The sequence below is a fragment of the Rhinopithecus bieti genome, unplaced genomic scaffold (assembly GCF_001698545.2).
Source record: "Rhinopithecus bieti isolate Rb0 unplaced genomic scaffold, ASM169854v2 scaffold_17771, whole genome shotgun sequence".
Lineage (NCBI taxonomy): Eukaryota > Metazoa > Chordata > Mammalia > Primates > Cercopithecidae > Rhinopithecus > Rhinopithecus bieti.
The window spans coordinates 252,977-272,637 of NW_016808878.1; the positions used below are offsets into that span (position 1 = coordinate 252,977).

General features: G+C 38.2%; 1 protein-coding gene across 2 annotated transcripts in view; it reads right to left on the reverse strand.

Moving 5' to 3' along the window:
- HIVEP2 (HIVEP zinc finger 2) overlaps positions 1 to 19,661 on the reverse strand; it is a 206,974-nt gene that overhangs the window by 143,553 nt on the left and 43,760 nt on the right. The window lies entirely within an intron of this gene.

A 19,661-nucleotide genomic window follows, 5' to 3' on the forward strand; every position in this document is an offset into this window, starting at 1 on the left:
GGAGGGTAGCTCTCCAGTGACCAAGTAGTTAACAAGATGACATTTCTCTTCCTGTCCTGGTAGGTTCTACATCATTTTCCTCAAGAATTATAACACTGCTATAAATACAGGTGCAACATATTTTTAGTACTAAGATTTCACAAAGCATTCACGTTTCTCTCCTGTGCATATGTGTCAACAGTATGTGGCCTAGTTTAAAGAACCTAAATGGAAATGTTCACTGGTGCCCTCTAGTTGATCATTGCTAAAGCAATTTTGAAGAAGTACACATGTACCTCCATCACTCCACTCATAAATATTGCAAAGTTCCCAATCAACATTCAGCCCTTAATTCCTGACATAAAATGTGAAATAAAAAATGAAATTTAGAAACTGTTTTATTTCATAAGGTTTCATTATGCATTTTTTTGGAAAATGAACAATAAAGAAAACTTTGAGAAACAGAAAAAAAAAAAAACCTAAAAGATAAGAAGAGACATATTCCTATTTGTCAAAGAAGAAAAAATGTATTAATATTAACTCAGAAACCAAAAATGTTTCACTAATTTTACAAAAGGATAGTTCAAAATCAGCCGAGGCACCCTGAAATGATCATGTTTCACCCTGCTACATACATTTGACAGCTTTTGGTCATGGTGGTCTATGCTGGTCAAGTTTGAACTGAGGCTCCTCAGATAATTTTAAAACAATACCAATATCCAAAGGAGACAGTATTCCAAATTGCACTGACATATTAACTGTCAAACCAGAGATCACTGATTGAATCCCATAAGAGGTTATTTCCATCAGCACTCCTAGTTTTAGTAATTCCAGGCCTGTTAAATTTACTATCAGCAGAACAATTGTTTTTTGTTAAGAGAAAATGAAACTTCCTTACCCTAGATTGGAAACTATGCTATCACTATAGTTATTTAAATCTGTGAGATCATTTCCTGCATTGTCTCCTCCAATGAAGAGGTTAAACAAATCATTGCTTAAAATTTAAAACTGCAAAAATAAATTTCAGAGAGTATGTGCTTTTTGGTTTCTGAAATATCAATGTAATCACCTGGTCACTAAATTTAGCACCAGATTATTTAATTATCTGGAAAGAACTGGGGGAAGGGGAGGATATAGCAAAACAGCAATGAAGAAAAAAAAAATTGCTTTTTCAAATTAGTCTCTCAGTAGTAAAGTACCATGACAATAAATCATTTTACATGTTTTAACTATATTCAAAAAATGGGGAAATACATCCCTAGTTCACTATCCTATGCCCAGTCAAGGACAGATACCTCATATTTAGACTATAAAGTCAGTTTTCTCCTTTAGTCTCAGTATTATGATGGGATTCTGTTTTATTTTGTTTTATTGTTCTTTCTGAGATACTCACTCCGTTACCAAGGCTGCAGTGCGGTGGTGTGACCACAACTCACTGGGACCACAGGTGCATGCCATGTAAAGGTGGGGTCTCGCTACATTGCCAGGGCTGATTTCAAATGCCTGGGCTCAAGCAATCCTCCTACCCTGGCCTCCGAAAATGCAGGATTTATCAATATGAGTCACAGTGCCCAGCCACGGATTCTGTTTTATTTTTAATTTTAAAAAATTACATCCTTAAATTATCTCATTGTTTAATAGTGACATTTTTCATTTAGTAAATAAGATTGCTTCCAAAATATTTCATGGGCTCAATGAAGTCATTATCTTCATTTTTTTCCCACCCTGTAATGCACCTACAAGAGTGCATGCACACACACATATTCAACCTTTCCCTCATGCCTGATTTCCTTTGATGAAGTCAAACATTTAAAGAACCCAAGGTGTATTCAAGACAGTCATCCTTAACTCCTCCTTAAACCTCGACTCCCATGTCTAATCACCAAGCCATGACAATTTTACCAAGGTACCTCTGTTTCTTGTCTGTCTTCTCTCTAATTCCACTGCCGTGACCTTAGTTTTACCCTTCAACACAGTGTTTCTCTCAGGGAAATAAAACAACTATCCTTACTTCTCCCTCTTCTCCCAAACTATGCTCTACATGACCAAAAGTGAGTTGTAGAAAACATAACTCTGACTATACTACTCATTCCATCAAAACCCTTCAATGGCTCCTAGTTGTATCATACAAAGTCTTGTATCAGAGATCACTCTACATTATCATAATTTTTCATTTATGTGTTTGAACTTTCTATTTGATTTTGAGCTCCTTAAGGTCACAGACTGTGTTATACTTATTACTGCATCTCCAGTTCTCAGCAGAGTACCTGGCACTTTTGTTGAACTAAAGTGGACTGAATGACAGGACACTGCATTGACATTTTAAACTCCTGATGTGGCCATACATGGTGGCTCACATCTGTAATGCCAGCATTTTGAGAGACTGTGGCAGGCGGATCTCTTGAGTCCAGGAGATGGAGACCAGCCTGGGCAACAAAGCAAGACCCTGTATCTACAAAATATTAGCTGGGTGTAGTGACAAGCGCCTGTAGCCCTTGGGAGGCTGAGGCGGTAAGATCACTTAAGGAATTCAAGATTATAGTGAGCTGTGATGATGCCACTGCACTCCAGCCTGAGCAACAGAGCAAAGCCCTGTCTCAAAACAAACAAAGAAACAAACAAACAAAACTCCTGATGTGGTCTAACTAGATTGAATAAGAAGAAGGTGTGGCAGAGCAATTCTCTTTGAAAGCAAAGCAAACTGACTTCAACAATAGTCTTCTCATATCTTAGGCAATTACATAACCTCTCTGAACCTTAGTTTCCCAAGCTACAAAATGGTGTTATGGCAAATGGAATAGCATACACTGTGTGCCTGCTACAATAGCTGGCACCTATTGAGAAGGTGCTCAATAAATGGCAGCTATTATTATGTTTTAGTGATTTCTGCTGTGCAATTATACATACATTTATCAGACATCAAATGACCTATTTTGGTGCTGTCCACTAGACAGGTATCTATATATCTATGCTGTCTAATACTGTAGCTGCTGGCCATAAGTGGCTCCTGACACTTGAAATGTGGCTAGTATAACTGAGAAACTGATTTTTCAATTTTAATTACTTTAAATTTAGATAACCTCATGAGACTGGGTGGCACTGGGCAGCACAGACCAAATTAGCCCTGACATCAATGGAGCCCCCTTTAAGTGTCTATCATTTCCCCTTCCCCAAAATCAGTCTTGTTTACAAGGATTCAAGTGCCAGTGTTAATTAGGGTCTATGTCTTCATTTTTGCTAATTCAACACTGCCTGCTCTGTTAAAGAAATCAGACCTAAATGCCTATATTTTTCACTCCCTTTGCAAATTAACTCCAACGCTGGTAGAAGAGGCTCTACGTCAGTAAAACAACCCATTCTATTTCAGAAATTTATCCATGGAAGTGTGAGAAGATCAGATAACAGAGTTCCATAGCGAATCTTCCTCTAACAAGCTCCTCCAAAACTTTGTATCTTTACAAAGTTAACACAGTTCAGCTTTCACTGCCTGTTCTTCTTTACATATTCGTGCACTTGCTCTGCACTCCTTATAACACTCTAAATTCATTGAAACAGTCTTGCTTCATTTCCTTGTACATATGTTGAAAGAATTACTATCAAAGAAACGAATGAAGGATACAGTCCACAGAATAGAACCCCCAGCACAACACAGAGAGATGGATCAGAGTGGCAAGTGCACAGGATCTGGACCAAAAGAGCTTACTCCAAATCTCAGCTCTGCCGTTAACATTCGATGAGGTTTGGAAAAATCACCTGACCTCCTATCTGCCAAATAATCATAATACTAACTGCAACTCCTAAATATTCTATTAATATAATAATCTAATGAGATAAATCAGATATATAAATATTAGCGCAAATAGTGTAACTGAGAAAGTAATAAAAAAAAAACCACTTAAATCTCTACCTAGTATATTACTACAGAAAATAATGTCCCATAAATACGAAAAACACCAGGAATCTGTCTTGACAATCTGGATAAATGTCTACAGGGAAAGATCAATTTTAAAATAATTATAAGGATGATTACACTTCCATTTGTAAACTGTAATATTAGTCATGACTTGTGGTGTACAGTCTTTATCTGACATCAAGGTGATAGAATGTTGAAATATGCTTTCGTATATATGGCCTGTCTCCTTAATCATACCTGTGCTGTATGGATAGGGTCTGTAGTCTTCAAAATATTTGGTAAAACTAGTTCACTTTTGTTGTTTGCTTTTCAGTTCACAAAATACTTTCACTTATATGCTTAAAGTTCTCTTCGGGACAACTCCAAGAGAGGCTTAGGATTTTATTTTCACTTTGCAGAAAAGTAAAGTAATAACAGTATCAGTAGGTAAAACCATCAGGTTAGTAACTGGAAGTCTAGAACTCCTGTTCTTGTACTCAAGGAATTTCCTACTGTTTCCCATTTCCAAAGGAGAACCCAGATTGTGTTCATGTGTTCCCACATTAAGAATTTTAGCAAAATACTAGGTATTACACTGTACATCTATCTCATCATACATATATATGTTGACACATAATTTAATACTGATTAATATTAATATATAATTTAATAATTTTAAAAAGTGTTCTCATCCACACTCACTTAGCAGATCCTTACAGAGTGGGTATGCCAGGTAGTACAATCACCATTTATAGATAAGGAAATTGGGTTTTGGAGAGATCTCAACTCCTGACAGTGTCTTTGCAGGGTTGTGGAGATGAATGATCTGTGCACCCGGGCTATGGATCTAGATCTACTATCACCCAGTTGAGTAACTTCAAATAAGTCACCCAGCCTTCCTGGACCTCGCCCTCCTTCTGTGTAAAATGACAGAATTTGAGTCACTCACAGATACCACCTAGCTACTAAAACTCTATTACTCTGCAATTCAGCTAATTCGGCAACATGGCTGAGACACAGCGCCCGATGGTCTAAGTCCTTGCTGGTTCTTTGTCCTCTCTCAAACACTGTAATGCCTCTTACGATATCTGTTTCTCCATGATCAAAAAACTGGACTTCATTAAGGAGTTCATTCTGTTTGTTTGTTTATCTTTATAAAGCCTTAGGCCCTGTTTATGTCCCGTTTATTCTTTGATCCTTTAGCTATGTCCAGCCAGTAAAAACATTCCCTAGAAGAAAGGCTAGCCGAGACAGACACATGTAGGCACAGGGGTCCCAGGGAAAAGGGTGTGCCCTCACTTGACCTGGCCTCACTGTGCTGCCTACCACACTTTCACTTTGGGGATAGGAGATGCTTGTCTGTGTTGATGGATTTTGATATCTTTTACATTTTTATTTTTTTAAAGAAATAGTACAAAACCCAAGGGTGATAGGAAAGACAGCCTCTTGCACACAGGTCCAGGAACAGGGTCCCAACAGATTTAAAACAACGTAAGTGGCCCAACTAAGAAGATTTCCACCATAAAGAAGGGGCAAGTCCAAAAGAAGTCATGTCTAAGGGCACCTGGCTAAAAGTAGGGACTCATGTGCACAAATCCACACATACCCTCTGCTGGCATGGATAAAGCTCTTCCCACATCCTGGCCGAGGTGCCAGAGAAATAAGCAACCTGACCCCCCAAGAGTCTCTGGAGCCTGGCAGTAACCTGAGCTGCTCTAGGTTATTTTTGCTGATGGCCAGTGGTTCTTAAAGGGACTGTGTCCTAAGTACACACGTCCAGACACGGGATGCAAACTAATGACAAGACAGAAGTGATCGACCTACCTTCATTAAATGAAGTCCATAAACGCATATAATAAATAAACGAGAAGATATGTGAGCAAATATTTTAATGACCTTTCAAAGGGATCAATCATATATCCTGTGATATAACATCAATGGCTTAATACAAGGCAATACTGAACAACACAGAATTCTATTGGTGTAAAATTTAAACAGACAGCAGGCATTTCCCCCAAGGCTCTGTCCTCAGTGCAAAGCTCCTACTTAAGGGAATGGGGAGTTGAGATTACAGATGGAAATGACTTCCAGGACTGAGCTCTACAGTTATCATCCCACTTAAATGCTCGCTACGACTCTTAAAAGTATAATCTTTTCAAAAAACCAACTCCTGGATTCATTGATTTTTTTTGGAGGGTTTTTGTAATCTCTATCTCCTTCAGTTCTGCTGATCTTAGTGATTTCTTGCCTTCTGCTAGCCTTTTGAATGTGTTTGCTTCTTGCTTTTTCCCCCTCTAGTTCTTTTAATTGGATGTTAGAGTGTCCATTTTAGATCTTTCCCAGCTTTCGCTTGTGGGCCATTTAGTGCTATAAATTTCCCTCTACACACTGCTTTAAATGTGTCCCAGAGATTCTGGTATGTTGTATCTTTTTCTCATTGGTTTCAAAGAACATCTTTATTTCGCCTCATTTTGTTATGGTACCCCAGTAGTCATTCAGGAGCAAGTTATTCAGTTTCCATGTAGTTGAACGGTTTTGACTGAGTTTCGTTAATCCTGAGTTTCTAGTTTTGATTGCACAGTGGTCTGATAGACAGTGGTTATAATTTCTGGTCTTGTACATTTGCTGAGGAGTGCTTTACTTCCAATTATGGTCAATTTGGAATATCATATCAGCCAACAGACACATGAAAACATGCTCCAATCATCAACCGTCATCAGAGAAATGCAAATCAAACACAAAATGAGGATACCCATCGCACACCAGTTAGAATTGGGCAATCATTAAAAAGTCAGGAAACAACAGGTGCTGGAGAGGATTGTGGCAGAAATGGGAAACACTTTTACCTACTGCCTGGTGGGGATTCCTAAACTGTTCCAACCCATGTATGGAAAACAGTATGGCGATGCCTCAAAGATCCAGAACTAGAAGTACCATATGACCCAGCCATCCCATTAACTGGGGTATGATACCAAAGGATTATAAATCATTCTGGCTGATAAAGGACACATGCACGCATATGTTTATTGCGGCACCTATTCACAAATAGCAAAGACTTGGAATCAACCCAAATGTCCATCAGTGACAAGACTGGATTAAGAAAATGTGGCCCCATAATAAATACACCATGGAATACTATGCAGCCCCATAAAAAGATGAAGTTTTGTGGTCCTTGGGTAGGGACAGGATTGCAAACGGAAACCATCATTCTCAGCAAACTATCGCAAGAACAGAAAACCAAACACCACATGTTCTCACTCATGGGGGAACTGAACAATGAGATCACTTGGACTCGGGAACGGGAACATCACACACCGGGGCCTGTCATGGGGAGGGGGGAGGGATTGCATTGGGAGTGATACCTGATGTAAATGACGAGTTGATGGGTGCTGACGAGTTGATGGGTGCAGCACACCAACATGGCACAAGTATACATATGTAACAAACCTGCACGTTATGCACATGTACCCTAGAACTTAAAGTATAATAATAATAATAATAATAAAGTATAATCATTCCATCGTACCAAAAAGGAAAGTGGAGTTCAGTGAGGCTTCGTAACATCTGCAAAAGTTACATGACAGGCGGGTGCAAGCCCCTTCCAATAATGTCTATGGGAAAGGTGAAGATTCTGAAAGCAAACATCCCATTCAAGAAATCATTAGTCCTTTCATTCTCTATCCCACATCCCTATATTGGCCAGGCAGGAACTGGAAAGTGGGACCTGGAGTCACAAACACCCAGGTTTGTAAACCTTTTCCACCACAAACTTGCTGGGTGACATTGGGCAAGGTGGATACAATCCTTGAGCCTCAGTGGGAATAACAGTAGTACCTACATGGTCAGGTTGTTTAGAGAGTAAATGAGGTCATGTGCGTAATATATTTGGAATGGTGCCTAGCACAAAGACACCCCACAGTAAAACAATTGCTCTTATCAGTTGTATTAGTATTCCTAATTCGGTAAGTGTGCAATTCAATTTGCCTTGAAAAATTTGATAATCTATAATCATAAGAAAAATTATGTAACAGCTAATTATCAAGCAGGTACTGTACAGATACCATCTCTGGTGATCACAATTTTGTCAGGCAAGTGATCTGACTCCCCTTTGCAAATGAGGGAACTGAAATTGCCCAAATTACAACTAGCAAGTGACAGGAGAGGGACTCTAATTTAGGTCTGACTTCAAAGCCTATACTCCTTTCTCTCAATCGAGAAATAGCCAGAGAAATGGCATGAAGAGCAGTGGGAACAACACTCTATTCTATCCAGTTCTATTCTACAACTTGTTAACTCTGCCCTAAGGTCAGTGTGCAACCTTTCTAACCTGTTTCACCTGCATTTTTCAGGGGGAGGGAAGCCTAATCTCTGCAGCATGTTATCCATCCATTATTGGTTTACAGGTAATTCTACAGAGAATGATAAAGTTCTCTGTATCCCTATTTAAAATATATTATTGTAAGGGTTCATTTCTGAGCCATGGCTCTTCAGAAATCCACAAGTCCTGTATTACATAATCATGACAAAGACACACAAATGCGTAAAATCTTATAGTTCATAAAGCATCTTCACAAACAATCACTCACTTAATCATCTTAACAACTCAGCAAGGTAGCTATGTGCCTGTTTCTCAGATGATGAAACTGAAGCACAAGTTAAGTCAATTGCTTATAGTCATATAATCAATAAATAGTAGAGTTGCCATTTTAATAGCTGGGTTTTGTGATATCACATCTGTGTTCCATCCATTGCATTATGTTCAGCTCAGGAAAAATATCAGCATCTTTCTAGTGTGATCTGCTATACTCTATAATATATCAAGGGATGACATATTACTAGCCTCCCCTTCTGTCTTTCGGGTACTATCCTTTACTTGTGGTGTATAATATAGTTTTAATTAATTTCAACATTTTTTCCTAACATAGCATAATACCTACTCAAGAAAACCAAGTCAACAGATTAACTTCCCAAAGCTTGACTGTTCAAGAGCACAGGGGCCATATCTTACTCATCAAATTATATTTGATACACAGTTTCTACCCATAAACTTAGTAGCACTTAAAAGTAGATGATCCATAAATTAAATTGAATAAAGCTCAAGACAACTGTAACTTTATAAAACTATATGTCTCTATTTTACATAACAATTTTTAAGAACTTTAAGATACTTTTAACAACAGAAGATAGATAAGATACTTCTGACAACAGAAGCTATGTTTCAGGATCACATTTATTGAGTCTCCAGCGTGTCTTGCAGTGCTCCAAGTGCTTTACATTTACTACTTTATTTCTGGAAAACAATTCTATGGGAAGGCACTAATTTTTTTTATTTTACAGATGAGGAAACTAAATCAAGTTAACTTAGGGTATAGAGCTAGTTAGTGGTAGAGCAGTCATTTGAACGCAGAGTCTACGGCATCCACAGCATGTGTTCAGAACTACTCTACTACACTGTCCCCACTGACAATATGCCAGACACTGTCCTCAGACCTTAATTAATCTTCACAACAACCCTGGGAGCAGTAGAAAATCATCTTGGAGATTGAAAGTCGCCTTGATAATTCACTGTCACGAATTGGTATTCAGGAGAAAAATTAAGTAATCCAATTTGATTGTTTATAACAGTCCTGCTCCATGACCAAAATTATCACAAGTAGCACATCCATCACATTACAATTTTAGAAGTTGTTGGGAAAATAAAACTTAGAGCTACATTTTAATGTTAACACTTGAAGTTTAAATGTATAGACCGTTTACCTCTTCTTGAACAGTATCTTGGTATGTTTTCTGTGCAGTCTTGTACACTTCACATTGTTTTTTGTTTGTAATCTTACAGTTGTGACTCTATCTAGCATTCACTGAAATTTTGTTTTTTTAAAACAATAAAAATCTGGTAGAAATGTTTTTTTCAGGACTTAAATGCTTGTTTCTTTTCTTGCTTTCATCTTATTTTATCATTTTTTTTTTCTTTTGTAGTTTCCCTTTCTTGTTATTTGCTTTGTTTCCTGGTCAAATGATATAGGACGGTATGCATAGCAATCTTCCAAAACTAGATGCTTAACAGCAGTTTCCTCAAAATTGAGTCTGTGGACAATCCACATCATTATCTCCAGGGCTGGAGCTCCAAATCTACGTTTTTCAGCAAGTCGCCAAGGTGAATTCTCTACATATTGGAATAAATCATAAGATTTTCAGTCTGCTGATTCCTGTAAGTCGTTCTTCCATTGAAGCCTTTTTCATTTAGCAGTGTGTATGTGCTAATTTTATAAAAACATAAACTTCACTCTCTAGACTTCAGCTAAGAGTGTCACACAATATGGGGCATTTTATGTACTAAATTTAAACCAAAGACTTTAACACACTTTATTATTTATTTCAATATGTAGCAGCCAGGAAACACAACTAGAGAATAGAGAGTGGATCAAACCAGGCCTCCAAAGATAATGAATGGCTTAAGAAACGCACCCAACCTGTTTCATCTGAGTTGACCAAAGCAATAGATTTTTATTTTTGGTGTTTCATTTTCATATAAAACCTGACCATTTGGATCCCTCAGTTAACCTTCATTATTAAAAACTACCTTACTGAGCCAACTAACGGCCAACGTTAGAGAAAAATGTTCAAATAAAACTTCATCGGAAGTTTTCATTTAACAGAAAGTATTTAGTTACTAACAATGCAAAAGATAAGCTAAAACTTAGAACGTGACCTTTTTTGAGATGTCACTTGCTGAAATGTTTCATTATTACCCATAAAACCTGACAGGAAATTCAGATTACTATATGTGGGTCTCTAAGACAGGCTAATATATTCAATTGTGTCACATCACCTACCTTCCTAACCTTCACACTTAGTGTTTGTTCTTCAACCTTATGGAGACACCCAATTCCTCAATTCCAGCAGTTCACCATCTTCCTCTTCCTCCTGTTCTGGGTTTCTTTCACTATTGTCTCTGAATCCCACTGTGAACCACTTCACACCCTTTGTCTTGCCAGCACCCCAACTCATCTGACACTCTTGCCCTTCATGCCCATCCTAAAAACCACTCAATTTGGTTCACTGGTTTTTCTGTTCCTGTGTAATCCAGAGGCGCTGAGAAAAAGTACCAATTTCACAGGCTGAGCTACTTCTGCAGAGCCCTCTGAATGTCGGCCTTCTTATTCCAGGATGCTCTGCTCAGCACTCTCTGCCATTTCCTCCAGAGACAATTCCAAGTGTTCCCCATTTTTGTCAATATTATCCAGTTTTTCCAGATAAATAAATTGGCCTTTCACTTCACAAAAGAAAATAAAATAAAATAATGAATCTTTTTTCAAAGAAAATTGTATTTGATGCACAGTTTCCACCCATAAACTTAGTAGCATACCTCCTCCTGCCCCAATCAGTCCTTTCTAGAGCTCAAAGCACTCTAGCTGCTCCAGGATTCTGCTCGATTATCATCTTTCCTTTATATCATCTACATTTCCCTTTCCAATGGCTCTACTTGGTCAGCACATATAAACAGGTTCACACTGATGCAGAAATGCTTTCTGGGTCCTATGTCTTATTCTATCATCTCACTCCTCCTATACACAGCCACGCTTTCTTGAAGTACAGAGTATGACTATATTGTTCTCTTCTCTACCTCCACAAACATAGTTCCAGATAGGCCCTCAATAGTTATTCTCATTGCTTCAATATTGATGCTGAAAATAGAGAAAGCCCAGTAGAAAGGTGGAAAACATAGTTCAGCAGCCACTTTATAAAAAGAGAATATCCAAAAAGAAAAAAATAGGAAAAGGGGCTCAATTTTGTTAACCACCGAAGAAATAAAAATTAAAACTACAAGGGTATATCACTACATAGCTATCAGATGGCCAAAATGCAAAAGATGAAAATACCACAGCAGGTTGAGGACAGTTTGGACCCTCATGCATGTCAGAAGGGGCATAGATTGTCATACCTGCTTCAAAAAGGCACGTGGTAATAACTACTAAAGCGGAATTCATGCAAGCCCCATGATCCAGCGACTCCACCCCTAGGGCTGCACCTGCAGAGATGTACCATACTATTCATAGAAGCACTATTTGTAAGCGCCAAAACCAAAAGTAATCCAAGTTTATAGCACATTCATAGGATGGAATTCAACACAGTAATGAGAATGGATGATTGTTACATGTGACAATTAACATTAACAAATCTCACTGACATACCATGGAGTGAAATAAGTCAGACACACACACACAAAGCAGAGCACATGATTCCATATATAAAGGACAAAAACAGGCAAAAGTAATAGATACGGTGTTAAAAGTTAGGACAGCAGTTACCCTTGGGTTCTAACATAACTGGAAAAGGGCAAGAGATGTGCTCTTAGAATGCTGATAATGTTCAAATGGTGAAAATCCATCAAACTTTCTACATCCTTTTCTGTATATACATTATATTACACAATTTTAAAATCTGGATATATTGATTCATCATTGAGCCACTTCTTATTCAAAACACTCTTGACTTCCTTTTCTGTCTCACTCTATAGATGCTAAGATCCTGAGGCCAGGGACTAATCCTTGTCTATCTCGGCTTCCCTACTTCCTACACAGAGCTTAGTACACACCTGCTCTCAACAAATGATTCTGGATGAGTGAACAAGCATGGCACCTCAGCCCCACTGATTTTGTTCTCTTTTATGCTCTTGATGCTGAAGTCTGCATTTTCAGCCTCTTCCCTGGGCTACAGGTCTTGATATCTGCCTATAGACACTGCAGTGATAACAATCTGCCCTTTATTTGGAACTGGCTTTGAGTCAGGAGCTTTACCTATCATAAACAACCTGCACGTTAGTAATTATTATCCCCACTTTACAGACCAGGAAATCAAGGATCCCCAGAGGTTTACCTAAGAATGCACGGGTGAAGTACTTTGGAGAAGTAAAATTGAAACCCGGATCTTTCTTATCCCAAAGCCAAGGATCTTTCCACAGACCACACATGACCACAGATACAACATATCTAAAATGTAGGTCACACAGGCCACGCGCAGTGGCTCACGCCTGTAATCCCAATATTTTGGGAGGCCAAGGCGGGTGAATCACTTGAAGTCAGGAGTTCAAGTCCAGCCTGGCCAACATGGCAAAACTCCGTCTCTACTAAAAATACAAAAATTAGCCAGGTGTAGTGGTGTGCACCTGTCCTCCCAGCTTACTCAGGAGGCTGAGGCAGGAGAATCACTTGAACTCAGGAGGTGGAGGTTGCAGTGAGGTCGCACTACTGCACTCCAGCCTGGGCAACAGAGCAAAACTTCATCTGAATAAATAAATTAAAATTAAAATTAAAATTAAAAATGAAATGTAGGTCACTACTTTTCTCAAAGGCCTGCTCATCTTCCTTATCCTGAGCAATATCGTCACTACCCAACTTGTCACCCAAGCTGCAAGTCCTGGGAATTGCCTTCAATTTCCCTCACCCTTCACACTGACTCAGCCACTAAGTACTGTGAGCTAAGCTTGACAGTCCATCCTGTGCTTACTATTCTAAATATCGCAGCATTAATTCAGTCTTTCATTTTTTTTCTCTTGAATATTACTATAATTGTCTGCACACTATGTCTCCCAAATCCAGGCTTGATTTCCTTCCAAATCAATTCTTGTGATGCTGCTTGAGAGATCTTTGTAAAATGCTAATCGGAATATGTCCCCACCTCTTGCCTACAGGACAAAGTTCAAATGTAGCAGCATGGCATACCCTCCTTGACCTGGTCATGGCCAAGCTCTCCATATTCTTCCCTTGTGACTCTACTCCTACTCCTCCCACCTTGTAATCCTGCCATGTGAAATGCACCTCACAAATGCACCTCTTTGTTTCCATGTCTCTGGATCCTTTTTTGCTAAGGCTTTATCTTCCTGGAATGCCCTTTCTCATGATGTCTACCAGGCAAATTCCCACCCATCCTGCAAGAGGCAGCTCAAGCACTTAGTCCTCTGTCAAGCCTCTCAAGTAAAGCTGCTGCATTACTTTCATGTCACAGCTAAGCTTTGTGCATCCTTCTCTTACAGCCCTTTCATAATGTATTGCAGTTTTTATAGACTGCAGCCTTCAGTTCTAGACCATTAGCTCCTCAGGGACACATGTTTGCTTTTTATTGCATGCTCAGGTCCACACGCAATAGTCAACAATACTTGAACAAGTGAATTAGTAAATGAAACCAATTGTATGTGTACATATAATCTTAGTTGCAAATAATTTATTTTTAAAAGCAAATCCCAAGAGAATGATCCAGGCAGAAAAAATGAGGCAAGAATAGGTCATTTATCTTTGTAAACGCTAGGAGAGTGCAGCTCAAAGTGTAAGGCTGAAAACAACATTTAGCTGTTGTATGTCTGCAGGAACATAGCATCCTCCTCTCCCAGGCCACTCGTCAATAATCTCCTCCTGCCACCACCACAGCCATCTCCGATCCTCGGCAGGGGTTAAGTTCAGGAGTGAAAGGAAAAGGGTGAAGATCTGTATTGAATAGACTATTTCCTGGAACCCTAGTCTCTGAATCGAGTGGAGAGAATCACTGATACTCAACCTCAAGTTTTTGGTGAAACAAAAATGGTCTAAACCTTAAGAGAGATGATTCTCAGTGCTAACCAGGATAGAGCAGAATATTCCATTTATCCCCTGGATTGGCTAAAGTGGAACAGAGCAAAAATAAACATTTTTCAGATTGTGCTTTCACTTCTAAGATACAGGACAGGAACGTGGGCATATCAATAGTCAAGTGGTGATACTGTTAGTTCTGAATGAAGAAACTAAGCAAAGGACTGGTGGAATTGACGACGATGAGTATGGCTGCAAAGCACAGTGAGAGAAGAAACTTGACATCTGAAAGTTGAGTGAGGGGCTGAGAAACTGTAGGCAGGAATACCCACTTCACCAATCACTCCATGCCACCTCGCCATCCCGGGCCACACGGTACTTAAGTACAAGGCGGGACATCAGATGACCTACCAAAAGCACTCCTTGCACAGAGTAGAAAGCTGACTACGGCTCTCGCCAGCCCCTACTCTACATGAAGGCTACAATTAAACAGCTCTCTCTGGAATAAGGCTGTGGAAAGAAGCAGCCAAGTGCCCCCCTGAGACACACAGAAAAGCAGTAACTATGTTGACATTCCAAGAAGAGAGAGGGAGAAGAGAATTCTTCTTGCAGTCACTTTCTTTAATTGCCTCTTCTGGCTTCCTTTCTGGAGAGAGAAGGGAGGTGTATGGCGGCTGGATCATGTAAAAGACCAGAGTGCAGCTGATGTGAACTTCTATCAGGCCTCCTTGCACAAAGACCTTATTATAATACACACATAAAAATGCATGGACAAGTCTTGGAGGGTTGGGGTTTTTCCCCCCAAACTCACTCCCAGCCCCGTGCTTTGAATGCAGTTGTGTATACACACCCTCTGACAGAATAGGTTCTTCGTGTTGCCATGGAGCTGAAATCTATGTAGTTTAGATGGAAGGATCACAGTGCTTTTATGCTTCGAACAGCAGAGGTAAGAATCACTGCATAATATTAACTCCACTTTTATTTCAGATTTTCAGTTGCTCATCTTCATATTCTGCGTGAACTCTATTTAATTTTTTTACTTACTCCATGTAAAATTACCTCATGGAAGCTGCTAGCAAGCTGATTCTTATCTTTGTAAATCAATATGTCAAAACTTGAGTGCATACATGATGTGTGAGTTTTCCCCACCCCTGCCCTTTCTAACAGAGAGAGTTTGTGACCTTATCACATCTAGGGAAGTTTATGAGAAATGCAAAGTACAAATCAATCCATAGCTAACAAATATGCTATGAAACACATAAAACGTCACATAACCAGTACCTATTTTCTCTGATATGATAAACCTAAAGATTATTTATATTCTGATTATATTTTTCAAATAGGTTTCAAGAATCAAAATCATATCTAGAACACTTTTGCAAACATAGATATGCTTCTGCAAGTTCCTCTCAGATCTTGTTTCAAAACTTAGCTACTACACTATTGTTTAGAAATCAAATAAAAGAATCTAATGAAAGAAAAACCAAGTAATTCCTAGCACAACCTCAATATCTATGCTGCCCCTCCTTTTCAGATTTTGTATCTCCTAAGAAATCAGTGATTTGACTTCTGCAAAATCAAATGCAAAGGAGTTAAATAGAACAATTTTGATTTCCTACCTGGAAATATAATTTTGGTCCTAGTCACACATTCTCATAATCTTGAGCCTCAATGTCTCAGGTAAATTTGCCAATCTGCCGACAAGAAGTTTTGTATTATGACTTCTCCTACAGGGCATGCATTACAACTTGACTACGAAGATGACCTTCATCTTAACCAGAACAGCAAAACTGAATCTATTGGTTTGAAAACTGAGAGTGCAAACATGTGGATGAGGGAGAGGCAAAAAAGGTGGATAAGATGTTGCACCAAGCTACACACAATATTAGTGCTAGAGTGCTCTGCAAAATGAAATCTTAAGAATTAGAAAATAGTTTATGAGGAATAAAATAGTGATGGCACTAGATGGTAACCCAAATAATAAAATAAATATCCATGAATCCATACCAAAGTCAATCAATCAATAAAATATGTAGCTATTTCCTCCCTTCAAAGATAAAGCTTAATTCTTCTCCAGTTAGGTGTGGGCTGACTTCCAAAGAATAGAATATAGAAAGAGAAAAGCAGTAACTTTACAGTGGAAAAACCTGGCAGAGTCTACCATAACCAAGTGATCAAGGTTAACATCACCAGTGATAAGGCATGTTGATGTGACACAATTCCTAACAAAATGTGATGAGATGGGAACCTTGCCTTGTGGCATTTTGCCCCCAAATCCATAACTCCAGATCACAAAATTCCTGGTCCATACTCTTCCAAAACGTCAATTCAATCTGAAACAAGTAGACTGTGCCATGGCACTATCATATTGTATCTTGTGTCATATTAAATATTTTTAAGTGAGTAGCTAATTAATACCAAATAAACTTCTCAGGCAAACCAAACCATTTTTTAAAACAGTTAATCAACCACTCAGATAGAACAGCCTTTTTAAGATAGTAATATTATTTAGATAAGAATTTTTCTTCTTCTGTTTTGAAGCTTTCAGAACACCTCAATATGACATCTTCAAATGTTGTACACGTCAGCTTTTTCTTTGCTAAAGACAGTGCGTATATTTCCACTATGACTAGCAACAATGGTGCTTGTATTGATATTCTGGCAGCTATTTAAATAGGCTTGTTCTTTCCCTATCTCAATGGCCTCACAATGCTAATACTACAATGCTCAGGACCTTCTGAGCACCCTAGCCACATGCCCCTTACTGCTTGTGGACAGGCATTCCCCAGCCTCTTGGCTGGGTGACAGCAACCACAGCAGCCCACAAGACGGGTGGAGAACCAATGAGTAAAATGATAAACATTTGTGATGAAACAGGATGTTAGAGACAGGGGGTGAGGAGACAAAATATCTCAACATTGAACTACTAATGCTATTTTGGAACTCCTAACAGTGTTCCCTTGTTGTAAAACTAGAAGCAGTAAACTGATATTTTCTCTGGTGTTTTCTCCTTTATTATAAATAATTTCAGAATTACTGCTATACAACACACCATTACCCAGGCACAGAAGTTAAGACTTTGAGCTAACTGAACCACAAGCACTATACCCCCATAAATATTGTAAATGTTCATTGGAGACACTTAAACAATTATGTGAAAATAAAATGTTTTCTGGACAGAGAACACATTTTCAATAGTTCAGCCCTTGCTGTTGATTGAATGTATACTTTAAACCACCATTTCCCCTCTTATCTATGCCAGTTAGTAACGACAACAATAATTACTTGCAAGCCCAGGAACTTTTCTGTCAAGTATAAATTTAAGAAATTCTGAAATAAACATAGCACTTCACTTACACAGTGTCCTAGACTCAGACTTCACTTTGACTCTCAATATGTAAGTAAATATCTCTTAAGCTGAAATGGTGCTGAAACTATTTCCTGATTTCTGTACTTGGAGTACAATCATTTTGTTTTAATTGCTATGTATTGAAGAATCCACAAAATATCAATGTTATAACTATGTTATAACATTAATGCATCATGAACTCCTGCTCAACCCCATAAATTAATGCACCAGTACATATATGCATATATACCAGTACCATATTGCAGAAAAAATTGGTTCAGGTGGTTCCCATTACTTCACACACTGATTCTGATATCAAGGTTAAAAAAAAAAAAAAAAAATGTGAAATCGCCACTATGGTGGTGCTCTCTTGGACTCCTTTTTAAAGAGAGTTATCAATAAGGATGTCTTCTTAGAGTCTATGATACTCATCTCTCTCATCCATTTCACTCTTGCTTTATTGCTAATGATTGCACCAAAACAAAGTAAATGATTGCACCAAAACACAGTTAAAAAAAAATCCATCTTAGTAGCAATTTGATATTTTAAATAAATCTCTGAAAACCTTTTCCACCTGAAGTGTTCTAACAGTGACAGATCATTCTGCAATATATACAAGGAGATGGAACACAACTATGCACTAAGGAATATGGACGAGGCAGGAAGTGACTGAGATGTAGCAAGCTCACTTACTTCAGACTAAACACAAAACTTCATAGCAATATTAAACCCAAACTTCTAGTCATTTTTAGACTTAAAAACCCCATTCAGTCTGTCTGAATTTCAACTTGTATTTGACAAGTACCTTCAAATGAAAAAGTGGGAAATTACAAAGATGAATTTGAGGACACACATTCTACTTTTGTTCTCCACTTGCTACACTTATCATCCCCAAATATTATTTACCCATCTCTTTTATGCATTTATCTTTAAAAATCATTTCTGGAAAACTTAGTAATTAACATTTTGAAAACAATGCTAGAGTAAAAAGGTTACAGCGTCATATATATTTCCTTTTAAGAATGTGTTAGATATTGCCCTTTAAAGCTGTTGTTCGTGTTGAACAACAGGACATCAAACTTGAAAAGGCAAAATTAAGCCTATGAGAAAATGCACTAGGTGCAGTACGAGAGATGAAAGTGACATTTCATTCCAAGCACTACTGCACACACGCAACTGATAAATTTCTTACTAGTACACTCAAGTCTAAATCATAACTCAATATGGATATTAGTCCATACTCTTTCTGAATGAAAATAAGGCAACCCAATGAAACTGATGACATGCAAAAAAAGATAAACAGCCCTTTTTACCCTTCAAAAGAACAAAAGAACACGAGAATATTTCTATCAATACTGATATTTTAAAGCATAACACCATAACCTATATTACTCTGCAAGATCAGTTTATTATCCATTTGTTTTCATTTATCCCGAAGATCATTCTTAGTCTTTCCACTTGTATCAGTTCAATTTGCTATCCTCACACTATTATTATCAGTTAAGTAACCCTGGGTAAACTGTGGTTTTCATATCTATTGACCTGGGATAACACAGGCTGATATGTCATTAGCATAAGTTTGTTCTAACAAGTATGACTCCTCTCCTTTTATGATTTGTTATAACCAACTTAATTCCATTTTCTTAACTATCTTGATGATTTTGGTTGCCCATTTACTTTATAATATTTTTGATATTACAATTTATCTTTTAAAACTAAGCGAAAACAAACTTTCATTCACTTTTTAAATTCTTCCTCTACTGTATGAAATATTGGAAGATATATTGAATTCCCATCTCTAAATTAAAGTTAAGAAAGATACTGCTCGGCCGGGCGCGGTGGCTCAAGCCTGTAATCCCAGCACTTTGGGAGGCCGAGA